Genomic DNA, 11,830 nt, shown 5'->3' with positions numbered 1-11,830 from the left:
ACACAATATCTAACCATACAATTTTTGCCAGTGTTTTGGATAGCGTGAGGCGCCAAATAGCGACGAGGGTTCGCTTCACTAAGGCGAGAGGTGCGCAGCGAAGCGTTCGCCTTTTTTATGTGTAGCGATAATTTATACAAAAACATAAAATATTTTATATATATATATATCAATTCAAAAGTTAAACTCAATAGATAGTCATAGTAGATTCATAAACTAAAGTCTAAAAGTGTAAAACACGCAACATCTAATCTTCTTCAAGATTTTCAAATTCTAGAACTTCATGAATGTTAGCATTATATTGGCTATCATCTTCTTCATCCTCGGAGTTTTCATTATTTAGGGACCGGCTTGAACTTGCTACTCATTTTTCCTTGTAATCTGAACTTGAAGAACTCCCTCTAAGACCATAGATATTCTCCTCAACTCCAGCCGCCATAGAAACAGTACCCCAATCAAGATCATCTCCTACATACACTTGTTCTTCTTTATGATTTTGGGGGGCTCCAGTTAACCATTCATTTGCCTCGTCAATGTTATCCAACAAAATTGGATCAATGGTATCGCGAGCTTCATAACGTCGCCTCAATGTTCTATTGTATTTAATATACACTAGATCATTGAGATGCGATAACTCAAGCCTATTCCTTTTCTTGGAGTGAATCTGCGCATAAATTATTTAGATTAATTAATAGATACTAATAATAATACAATATAGAATATTTTAATATAATAAGTCTGCTTCTTACATGCTCAAATACGCTCTAATTTCTCTCGCATCCGGATGCACTACAAGTTAGGCTTAGTATTTTGATGGCAAACTTTTGCAAGTTTGGAGTTTGATGTCCAAATTTCATCCATCATTCAACTATAGAAAAATATTTTAAAAGTTAATAAGTATAAATCAAATAAATTAAATTAAAGCTATAAGGATATCTATATTAAAGTTAGTTACCTGGCGACCTTATGTCTCTGGCTCTAATGGCCGCCTGTAAACCAAAAAGGCCATCTGCTTGTGAGTACCTATCAAATTTCTTCCTTATTTGATCTACAAATCGCTGAATCAGGGACCAACTTCTCAAGACATTGATGGTATCTAACCCAAACCTTTGAATCCAAAGTGTCATCTCTAGTGTTCTTGTAAAATAATCCTGGGTTCAGAAGATGGCCTGCTGCATGCAAAGGTCGATGGAGTTGATTCGACCACCTGCTATCAATAATCTCAAAATATTTCTCATATTTCATAACATCTCCCTCAAATGACGCTTCAATAGTCTCTTTGGCTCTATCCATAGCTTCATAAAGATAGCACATTGGTGGTTTTCTCTCCCCATCCACCATACGAAGTACCCTAATCAAAGGACCACCAATTTTAAGAGCCCAAACAACGTCATTCCAAAATGATGGAGAAATAAGAACTTTGGCAACTTCTTTCCCCGTAGCTTACTTTGCATATCTATTATCTTTCCATCCATTTGAAAGAACTAGGTTTCTCAAGTTTTTCTTTTGCAAGTAAAAACTATGCAAAGTTAAGAAAGCTGTTGCAAATCTAGTCTTGACCGGTCTCACCAAATTTCTTTTATTTATGAATTTTCTCATCAAATTCAACAACAACGGCCTCTGACTGATATAAGAATATATCTTGACGGTCTTAGTGAAAACTATAAAAGTAACAATAATAATTTTATAGTTAATACTTAATAGGACATAAGTATAAAACTATCAATAAAGTTAAAGCTTTAAAGATAACTATATTAAAGTTACCTGAAGCATATGAGTTTTCCTTGAATATGTCACCAAACATCAAGTTGATATAATGGGCAGCACATGGAGTCCAATAAATGTGTGGATACATAGCTTCCATCATCTTACCCGCACTAACATTCTCACTAGCATTATCGGTAACAACTTGTACAACATTTTTCTTTCCAATTTTATCAATAGTCTTTCTAAACAAGCTGTACATTTTGCTTCCATCCATAGAAGAGTTGCTAGCATCATAAGATTCAAGAAAAACACTCCCTTTTGGAGAGTTCACCAACACATTTATGATCATTTTCGCATTCCGCGCTGTCCATTTATCCATCATAATGGAATATCCAAACTTGTTCCATTCCACTTTATGCTCCTCAATAATTTTGTCTATCTTCTTCACCTCTTTTTAAAGATGAGTTACTCTAACTTCATGATAGCTAGGAGGCTTCATTCATGGGCCATATTGTTCTACGACCTCACTGAATTTATCAAAAGTTTTGTAGTTAACACAATTGAAAGGAAGCCCTGCATCGTACATCCATGCTGCAAAGGCACTTACAGCGCGATCCCTCAAAATCTTCTTGGCTTCTAAACCTGAACTAGAATCACCTTTTCCCTTTTCTTGTTGTTTTGCCGAAAAATAAAGATTGAGAGGACCTTTTGTCACAGTACATACCGTGGATGACCCACTAGAACTATTTGAAGATATCTTTTGAGTTTTTTTTTTTGGGAGGGGGGGTCCCATTTCATCATCTTCATCAATTAGATTCACCGATACTTCTTAATTCATTTGAGTTTTTGTCACATTTTTCTTATCAACAAATGCTTTTACTTCCTCCCTAACCTCGGGAGGACAAAGAGGACATTGTACTATATTTTTAAATCCACCTATCAAATGTTACTTATGACGAGTTATTCCACCATGATATGTTTATTCACAACATAAATATTTAATTGCGGATCTTGATGAGCCTTTTATAGCATAATTCCAAGCTATATCATTTCGTTTATTACTATCGGATGACGCCTTTTCAATGCTGTCTTATAGAAAAAAAATTATCAAGTCAATATGCAATTAATTCTACTCTATAAGACTAAGTTTATAATTGAAAAAATATAGCAAAAAAATAGAGCCTAAAAAGAGACTACTGCTACCGCCTCTGCTGTCGAAAAACAGACCCCAAAAAAAAATGAGAGAAGAAGAAAGAGGAAGGGAAGACAGAAAGAAAGACCAATCGAAGTGTCGACTGTCGAAGGAAAGGAGAAGAAAAAGAAAGGAGAAGAAGAAAAGAAAAGAAAGTAACATACCTGGTTTACTGTGCTGATGTTTGATTATGGAGAAGATGAATCCCAAGCCCTAATTTTTAAAGTTGCTTAGTTGTATTCGCTGAAGGAGAAGAAGTTAAAACCCAAGCCCTAATATTTGTATTTTACACTATCGCTGCCTTTTACTTCTTTTTCTCCAAATAGCGTCGCTACGCTACGCCTCTCGCTACACAGGCAGAGGCATACGCTTTTTCAGAATCGCACCGCAACAGACCAAAATAACGCTACTGCCTCGCGCCGCTTCGTCACACGCTATTAGCGACGTAGCATTCTCTATTTACAACACTGACTTTTACTAACATGATTTATGTAATAACTTAACTTAAGCACAAAGTCACATTCAGACCAACCACAAACTTTGATAAACAGCAAAGGAAACATAATAATAACAAAAAATGGAAATTTCTACATTGTTTAGAAAGTACCTTGATAGCAGCAAGAGAAACAAAACAAACATGAAAATAAGTCTCTGAACAAAGCTTGAAGCAAAGCAACCGCAATGAAACCCAGTAGAATAAGAAAGACGACCAGATTTCAAAAATAAGAAGAAAGGAATGTAGTTTTTGATTCTGAAAGATCAAGAATGATTTTCAGAAGTTTTTCCTTTTTGAAAGAGAAAAAATCTTAAGGAAATGTAGAAACATTTTTTTGTTTTGTTTTTGTGTATGTAAGTGTATTCAGATCTAGGCCTATATTTGTCTATATGTGTGTGTAGCTATTTCAGATATATATATATATATATATATATATATATATATATATATATATATATATATAAAATGAAGAAAGAGGAGTGTATTTACAGTGTGAGGGAGTGAAAAGGGATCAGAATTAGGGTACAAAAGAATCTGCCATAATTCCCATAAATTAGGGAAATGACATCTTTCTTAACAGAAATGGACAGATGTTCAATTTCTAGTACCTTACTTATCTCAGAAAATGGACAAGTGTCCAATTTTTGAATATTTTTGGATCTTATCCCTATTTTCCTACTCAGCATTGGGACAGTTGTCCCTATTCTAGAAGTTTCTAGTATTTTCTGAATAATTTTCAGAATTAGGATTCCAAAACTGACCATTAAGGGTCTTGGAATTATCTCAGAATCAGATTGATTCTATCTGGTTCAGGGCCTGAGTCAGGTGACTCTAGGCCTAAGGACTTTGGGCTCTTAAGCTTTTTACAAAGCTATGGGCATGTCTATTCAGACAGGCCCAATTTATGAGCTAAGTAGAATGGGCCACTTCATTGAGGCTCACCTCTTAACCAAACCAAACAACAGTAAAAATAAATAAAAAAAAAGAACGGCAATTAATTTAACAAAATAAATAACAAAGCAGTAATACTAAAAATAAACTCAGAACTAATAAAGATAAAAAATAAAAAAAAAAAAATAGAAAGCAAAAAAGGATAAAAAAAACAGTAACAACACAGAATAAAACGCTTAATAATATAAAAATTAAGGAAAACAGAATTTATATAAGCAATGATTTATATATATATATATATATATATATATATATATATATATATATATATATATATTTAAGTTTGTGTAATTTAAACGATTTAAACAGAATATCAGACAGTAATAAATAAATAAAATAAAGAAAGAAGAATAGTAATCGACACAAAATATAAAGATGAAAAATAGGAAATAACATAAAATATACCCAAAAAATAGATCTAGCCGCTAAAAACCCTCATGCCAAGACTCCCATTTGGGATCTGAGATCCATGGCGAGAGATCTTGGCAGGAGGATTAAACGGATTAGGTTGGATTTAGGGTTTTGAAAAATAAATTTAGGGTTTCGGAGACCCTAGATCTAAGATCTATGATTATTGGTGGGGTTTTTGGGGATTTGGCTGGTAAAGTGAGGTTCAGGGAGGTGAGGAGAGTGTATAGGGTAAGTTTAGGTGGCTTTGGAGGTCCACCGCCGCCGTAGGGCAATTTTCGGCGGCGGCGTGGGAGGAGCATATTGGGGCGGCTAGGGTTTGGTTAGAGAGAGGTGAGAGACGGGGTCGTCTCTAGGGTTAGAGAGAGAGAGATGTGGGGGGGGAGGGGGGGGATGAGGGGGTAGGAGAGGGTTTGGAAACTTATATATTAAGTGGCAGGCGAGTTCCGAGTCGTTTGATCTTGTGAAGATCAACGGCCAGGATCGCCTGGCATTTAAACGACGCCGTTTGGATTAGTGTGGGGCTGGGCGGATTCTAGGCATTGGGCTCGGGTGTTTTGGACTAGATTTTGGGGATTGGGCTGATTTTTACATTAGCCCAGTCCGATTTTAGGCTAATTAAACCCCATTTTGTTTAATTAACTTTTAAAAATCTATTTAATCTAAACAAATCCTAAATTATCTTAATTTGTAAAATTAAACCAACTATCTATTTGTATTATTTACATAATTAGTTAATCTTCAATTATTAAAAGGAAAAATTACTAATTTTAACACTTAAACTAAATATATTAAAAATAAACCATTTTTGTGATTTTCTTCTAATAATATAATCAAATCATGTAATTAAGTACTAAATTCAATTAAAACCTAATAATGCTATATGATGAGGATTTAAATTTTTTTGTTGTTTTGTATGATTTGAAAAAATGCTAAAAATGCATGAGAAATGCAACTAAATGCAAATAATTAACAAAAATCCTTAAGAAATCTAAAAAATAAAAAATAATTTATTTATTAATTTTGTAGGAATATTTTGGTACGGTAAAAATTACATGCTCACAGCTGCCCCTCTTTGCTCGGAAACACGAAGAGTTTTCGAGCAAAGACAAAGTGAGCAGTCATGGACCAATTTTACCCGTTTTGATACTTCATGGGAAGCGTTTTGAAAATGTTTGACCGAACCTTGCTTCAAAGGTTGCCTACATATCCTTGGCTATAAAAGAATCAGGTCAGTGTAGTTCTGGAGGTTTTGGTAGCTGGGATTACTGGAAAATTATGATTTCACTGTTGTTGCTGCTGTTACTGTTGCTGAACTCCGTATTACACCAAAGTAAAAAATGAAGAAAACTAACTAAGCCTATCAGATACGAGTTACAAGATTCCTATTTGTAAATTTTCCGAAGCTTGGTCTTGAGTCTTGGGTGGCTCTTTATGCAGACTCTGATCTGAATCTTGATGCTTGTTAGCTGTAGGTGTTGGTTCAATCTTCTTCATCTTTTCGGATCAAGATGGGACATGCAAAACTTGGGACTTCAATCTCGTCTTGAGCAGCCCATATCTTCTCCGCTTATGTACGTGGGTTTTTCTTTTTCTTCTTTTCTTTATTCTGGATTGAGACGTCTTCTTTTGGTCGTCTCGAACCAAGTACTTTAAGGTATAACCTGCTCAGGAATCAAAACAAACGAACGAAACTTTCTACCCCAGTATTTCTGTCTCAAATGGTGGGCATGTTCTTCTGCTCCCTTAGCTAGTTTTGTTTGAGCATCTAGCAAATCCTTTTCGATTTTTATCAAGTCAGCTGCATAGTCATGGACCTTCATTCTTAAGTTGTTGATGATCTTTTCATCTCTCTCGCTTCTTACAGGCGTTTCGGCGGCTATCCTCATATTCCGGAGTTGGGCTCGGAGCGCCTCATTCTCTCGAGTTAACTTTCTCTTTTCACCTTCAGCTACCTGCGCCTACAAATCATTGTCAAATGCGAGGTTTCTCAATTTTTCCTCCAAGGCATGGATAGTGGCTTGATATTTCTTTTCTTTTTCTCCCCAGGCCAACCGTTCTTGGATCTTGTCATCAAAAGCTTGAACATGAGGCCTTTTGGCAGGCCTTTCTGGCTCGGGCTCTGGTTCCTCATCAATGCAATTCCTTTTCTCGAACCATGTGGCATAGCCCGGATCTACTTCGCCTCTGGCAAGATCGGGTACTTGAGTATCAATTCAAGTATCGGCACCCATTCCAGATTTGTTGAATTAAAGCTTCGGGAAGTGGAGCTTCGGGATGTAACTCAATAACTTGGACACTCAACTCTTCATCCTTAGGTACTACTTGATATCTTCCCAATGGGGTGTATATGGTTGGACACTTCGCAAGCCCATCAATAGTAAATAATTCTTTGTGGCTGACATATATATAACTTCCCTCACCGGGAGCCATCCTAAAGTCCACTCAATTTGATTTGCCTTTAAAGCTCTCAAGTGGGCGATCCAAGATTCAACCCCTTCCGGGGACTTGTAGTCTTTCACTCTTTCTTCATAGTTTTCAATGAAGTTGCTCTTGCTTGGACCGTAGTTCATAAATTTCGAATGATGGCGAAGATGTTCAATTAACCAAATTTATAGAAGAATGTTGCAACCTTCGAAGAATGTTGCCCCCGACTTACACCGCGTCAATGCCCGATAGATATTCGACAATATTAGTGGAGCGAGTGTGTGATCTCCCTTGTCAATTAGGACTTGTGCAATTCTAGCCATACGAATATCAACTGCCCCCTTTTCATTTGGGAAGACTATGACACCCAGAAATGCCACGATGAAGGCAAAACGACGGTGAACTTTCCAAGTATCTTTGCTTTGTTTGTTGTTCAAACCTTTTTCATGCGTTTCAAATCCCTCTGGATGCCCATACCGGCAGTATAGGAAGTAGAATGAGCAGCTGCCCTCGTTCACACGATTCTTTCTTATTTGCTTACTGATGTTCATGATATTAAAGAAACGGCGCACTGACATGGGCCTCGGGAATATGAGCTGTTGATTTCTCAGACCCCGACCAAAACCTGTATACCCCGTTATTTCCTCCAAGGTGGGAGTGAGCTCGAAGTCTGAGAAGCGGAAGACATTACGGATAGGATCCCAAAAGGTCACTAAAGCCTTGATTAGATCATTTCGTGGCTTAACTTTCATGATATCGGTCAGAGCACCGAGATGTTCGACTACCCAGTCTTGACCCTATTTGTCTAAATCATACCACCACATTTGGAGCTGTAGCGGAACTTGCTCTACGGCATTCAATGGTGGATTCTGGACGGTATTCATTTTGTATCTGTGAGCGGGTAGGGTTAAGGTTGACTCTAATTTTGAAAGACAAGACCAGTAGAAGTAAAGGTGGATATTTGTGCAACCTCGACCAAAATGGTCATTTTGCAATAGTGGCCCCTTCATACTTTTGAAAAAAAGTTTTGAGGCCAAAGTAAGGCACTTTTCTAGGAAAAGTGATGATTTATTGACAGACACGTCCGTTCTTAGCGAAAATAGCCCTATGATAATTTAAAGGTATTCTAAGGCTATTCCGGTAAAAACGATGCAGGACTTAACCGAAGCTGGGTCGATTTTATTTTTTGATCAATGGATATACTTTATTTATTTGATTAGAAAAATTGGGGTCGGCACCGATGAGGTTTGCCTATGTATCTCACATCCGGTGAGAATCAGACCCGCATAATTCGGCTAGTTTTGACATCATTACGTTCTTACTAGGGATCCGGCATGAGGCTATGCTATTCTAGGTTTAAACCTGGGGTGTGTTCAAGACATGGCTTACCCAAGCGGACAACCTGAGCCGAGGTGGAAGCGACGTACCGGGAGCACGAAAGTGTACCCGGCCTAGTGGTTGATCCATCCTCGTTCTATTTGGTATGACTTCTAACAGAAAAGTGGGCCACACGTACGTGTGCACCATATTTTTAGAAGACTCAGAAGGGAGGCGTAAGAAGACAGTTTATACAGTTCAAATAATCAAAGCAGTAAATGAGAGGCAATTAGCACATTAGGCCCATAAAAACAGTAATATCAACAAACAATAAAGCCAAATACAGATTACATTACAAGCTCAAATTCTGAACCCTGAACCAGAGATTTTGGGTTCGATCCCCAGCAAAGTCGCCAGAGCTGTCACACCTCCTTTTTCCCGAGGGGAATATGGGGTAAGGGAGTTTTTCCAATTGAAGTGACATTAATCGAAATGGGATTATTTATTTAATTGCAGAGTCGCCACTTGGAATAATTTATGGTGTCCCAAGTCACCAATTTATTTTAAATCCCAAATCGAGGAAGATTGACTCCGTTATTAGTCTGCGAACACAGAAGATCGGGCAAGGAATTCTGTTAACCCGAGAGAAGGTGTGAGACACTCCCTTATTTCGTGATTTTAACACGGTCTCTTTACAATCATATACCTGGCTTAATTAATTTGTTTAATTATGTATTTTAAACTTAAGTGCATTTTACCTTTTATTGCTCTTAATTTTGGTTTTTATGGATTTAATCTTTGAAACAGACTACATGTGTGTAAATCCGCTTTGTTGGGGGCACTAAAATCATGTCACGCAAACGTGTACACAATTAATTACGCGTTATTAATTTAAGATTGTTTGGCCGAAGTTGCGCGAACGCATAGCTCGATTTAATTTTGGATATCGGGATCACGTCACGGGACATGTACACAATTCACGATAGTAGTTTAAAATCCGCGCCTAAAGCATTTCTACAAGTGTTTAATTAAGGCGTTTTATTTACAAAAATTGTTTGACCATGGTCACGCGAACATGTACCTTGGTTTGTTTTTGGCATCACAATTATGTCATGCGTGCGTGTACATAATTGTAATAATTAAGTTGATTATAAATACCTTAAGTTATGCTTATATCTCTAAACTAAATACTCTATGTCATATGGCTAAGTATAAAGGTTCAATACTAGGTGATATATTTGTTTGAATCAATTGGGGCAGTTTATTTATTAACTCTAAACATGCCCAGATTTAAAAGTGCTTGGGGCCTGACAAGGGCTAAGTTCAAATGAACTCTAGCCCAATACATATATTATCCGTTATTGAATTTAGCTAAAGAATTCAGTTTGAAAAGGATTTGGGCCTGCTTGAGTTTAATTGACTCTGGCCCAATGCATATTTTAAGGCAGCTAAATGAATTCAGTCCAAAACAAACGATTTTGGGCCTAATGATCAAGGAGTCCAAATGACTCTGGCCTAGTACAATGTTATTAAGCATTCAATCAATTAAACATATTTAATTCAAGAAGGTTTGAGCCTAATAATGAGTCTGAATGACTCTGGCCCAATATCCATTTGTGGACAAATAAATAAAATTACTTAAAAAAAGATTTGGACCTGATGATAATGAGTCCAAGTGATTCTGGCCCAGTGCATATTTGTGTGAATGAGTTTGAGATTAAAATCTGAAATAACAATTATAAAATTTTGCCCATACTTTGTTTATCTTTTAAAGCAAAAAATTAAAGGGGACTGAGAACGTGAATCAAAAACTAAATTTGAATAATTTTTCCTACTGATTGCCTCAGTTTAAAACTTATTTGCATTTAAAAATTTAAAGTGAACGTTTCTAATCAAGTTGTTTGCTTAATTTAATGACTGAAACCTAAGATACAGTTCCATGGACCCAATTGGTTTGGGCCTGAAACTGTATTAGGGCCTGCTACTTAGTTGGCTTGTAAAAGCCTAGTTTTATGACCCAAAATTAATAAATTTTGAGTTGTTGTATTTAATTGTTTTAAACAGTATGATAAAACGAATAGTCTATTAAACTAATTTATCGCACAAGGAAATGCAGTAAAATTAAATTATTACATTTTTTATTAACTGGACAATGATAAACAAGCTGCCTATTATTATTCTATCAAATTTTCTAGAAATGATTTATGTGATACTATTGCATACAAACATACAGGTCTTATAAATACATGAAGCTTTAAACAAGTTTTATAATTTTTCAGAGCACTTTGACATTACAACTAATATACCTTAAAGTGCCTAAAACGTTGTAAATAATTAACTCTAAATGAGTTTACACACAATCTCTAACCATACAACTTTTACTAACATGATTTATGTAATAACTTAGCTTAAGCACAAACTCACATTCAAACCAACCACACACTTTGATAAACAGCAAAGGAAACATAATAATAACAAAAAATGGAAATTTCTACATTGTTAAGAAAGTACCTTGATAGCAGCAAGAGAAACAAAACAAACAGGAAAATAAGTCTCTGAACAAAGCTTGAAGCAAAGCAACCGCAATGAAACCCAGTAGAATAAGAAAGACGTCCAGATTTCAAAAATAGAAAAAAAGGAATGTATTTTTTGATTCTGAAAGATCAAGATTGATTTTCAGAAGTTTTTCTTTTTTGAAAGAAAAAAATCTTAAGGCAATGTAGAAACTATTTTTTTGTTTTGTTTTTGTGTATGTAAGTGTATTCGGATCTAGGTCTATATCTGTCTATATGTGTGTGTAGCTATTTCAGTCTCTCAAAATGTGTATTCATATATATCTAATGAAAAAAGAGGAGTGTATTTATAGAGTGAGGGAGTGAAAAGGGATCAGAATTAGGGTACAAAAGAATCTTCCAAAATTCCCATAAATTAGAAAAATGACATCTTTCTTAACAGAAATGGACAAATGTCCAATTTCTAGTAACTTCCTTATCTCAGAAAATGGACAAGTGTCCAATTTCTGGATATTGTTGGATCTTATCCATATTTTCCTACTCAACATTGGGACAGTTGTCCCTATTCTAGAAGTTTCTAGTATTTTCTGAATAATTTTCAGAATTAGGATTCCAAAACTAACCCTTAAAGGGTCTTGGAATTATCTCAGAACCAGATTGGTATCTGGTTCTCGGCCTGAGTCAGGTGACTCTGGGCCTAAGGACTTTGGGCTCTTAAGCTTTTTACAAAGATATTGGCCTGTCTATTCAGACAGGCCCAATTTATGAGCCAAGTAGAACGGGCCACTTCAGTGAGGCCAGTTCTTAACCAAACCAAAC

The 11,830-nt window shown here is 36.1% G+C and overlaps 2 long non-coding RNA genes across 2 annotated transcripts; both read right to left on the bottom strand.

Moving 5' to 3' along the window:
* Window positions 1-230: 230 nt before the first annotated feature.
* LOC104085753 (uncharacterized) lies at window positions 231-3,799 on the bottom strand. The gene is made up of 4 exons (XR_011410411.1): window positions 1,765-3,799; window positions 956-1,661; window positions 750-868; window positions 231-664 (listed from the first exon to the last, which is right to left on the bottom strand). It is a non-coding gene; the product is annotated as an uncharacterized lncRNA (long non-coding RNA).
* Window positions 3,800-5,753: 1,954 nt separating this feature from the next.
* Window positions 5,754-11,313, bottom strand: LOC117274011 (uncharacterized). Its single transcript, XR_004504069.2, has 2 exons — window positions 11,010-11,313; window positions 5,754-8,072 (listed from the first exon to the last, which is right to left on the bottom strand). It is a non-coding gene; the product is annotated as an uncharacterized lncRNA (long non-coding RNA).
* Between the last annotated feature and the right edge of the window lie 517 nt (window positions 11,314-11,830).

Source organism: Nicotiana tomentosiformis, chromosome 8, assembly GCF_000390325.3.
Source record: "Nicotiana tomentosiformis chromosome 8, ASM39032v3, whole genome shotgun sequence".
In the NCBI taxonomy this organism is placed as follows: Eukaryota; Viridiplantae; Streptophyta; class Magnoliopsida; order Solanales; family Solanaceae; genus Nicotiana; species Nicotiana tomentosiformis.
The sequence above is the reverse complement of the archived record's forward strand: the minus strand, read 5'-3'. Positions and strand labels throughout refer to the sequence as shown.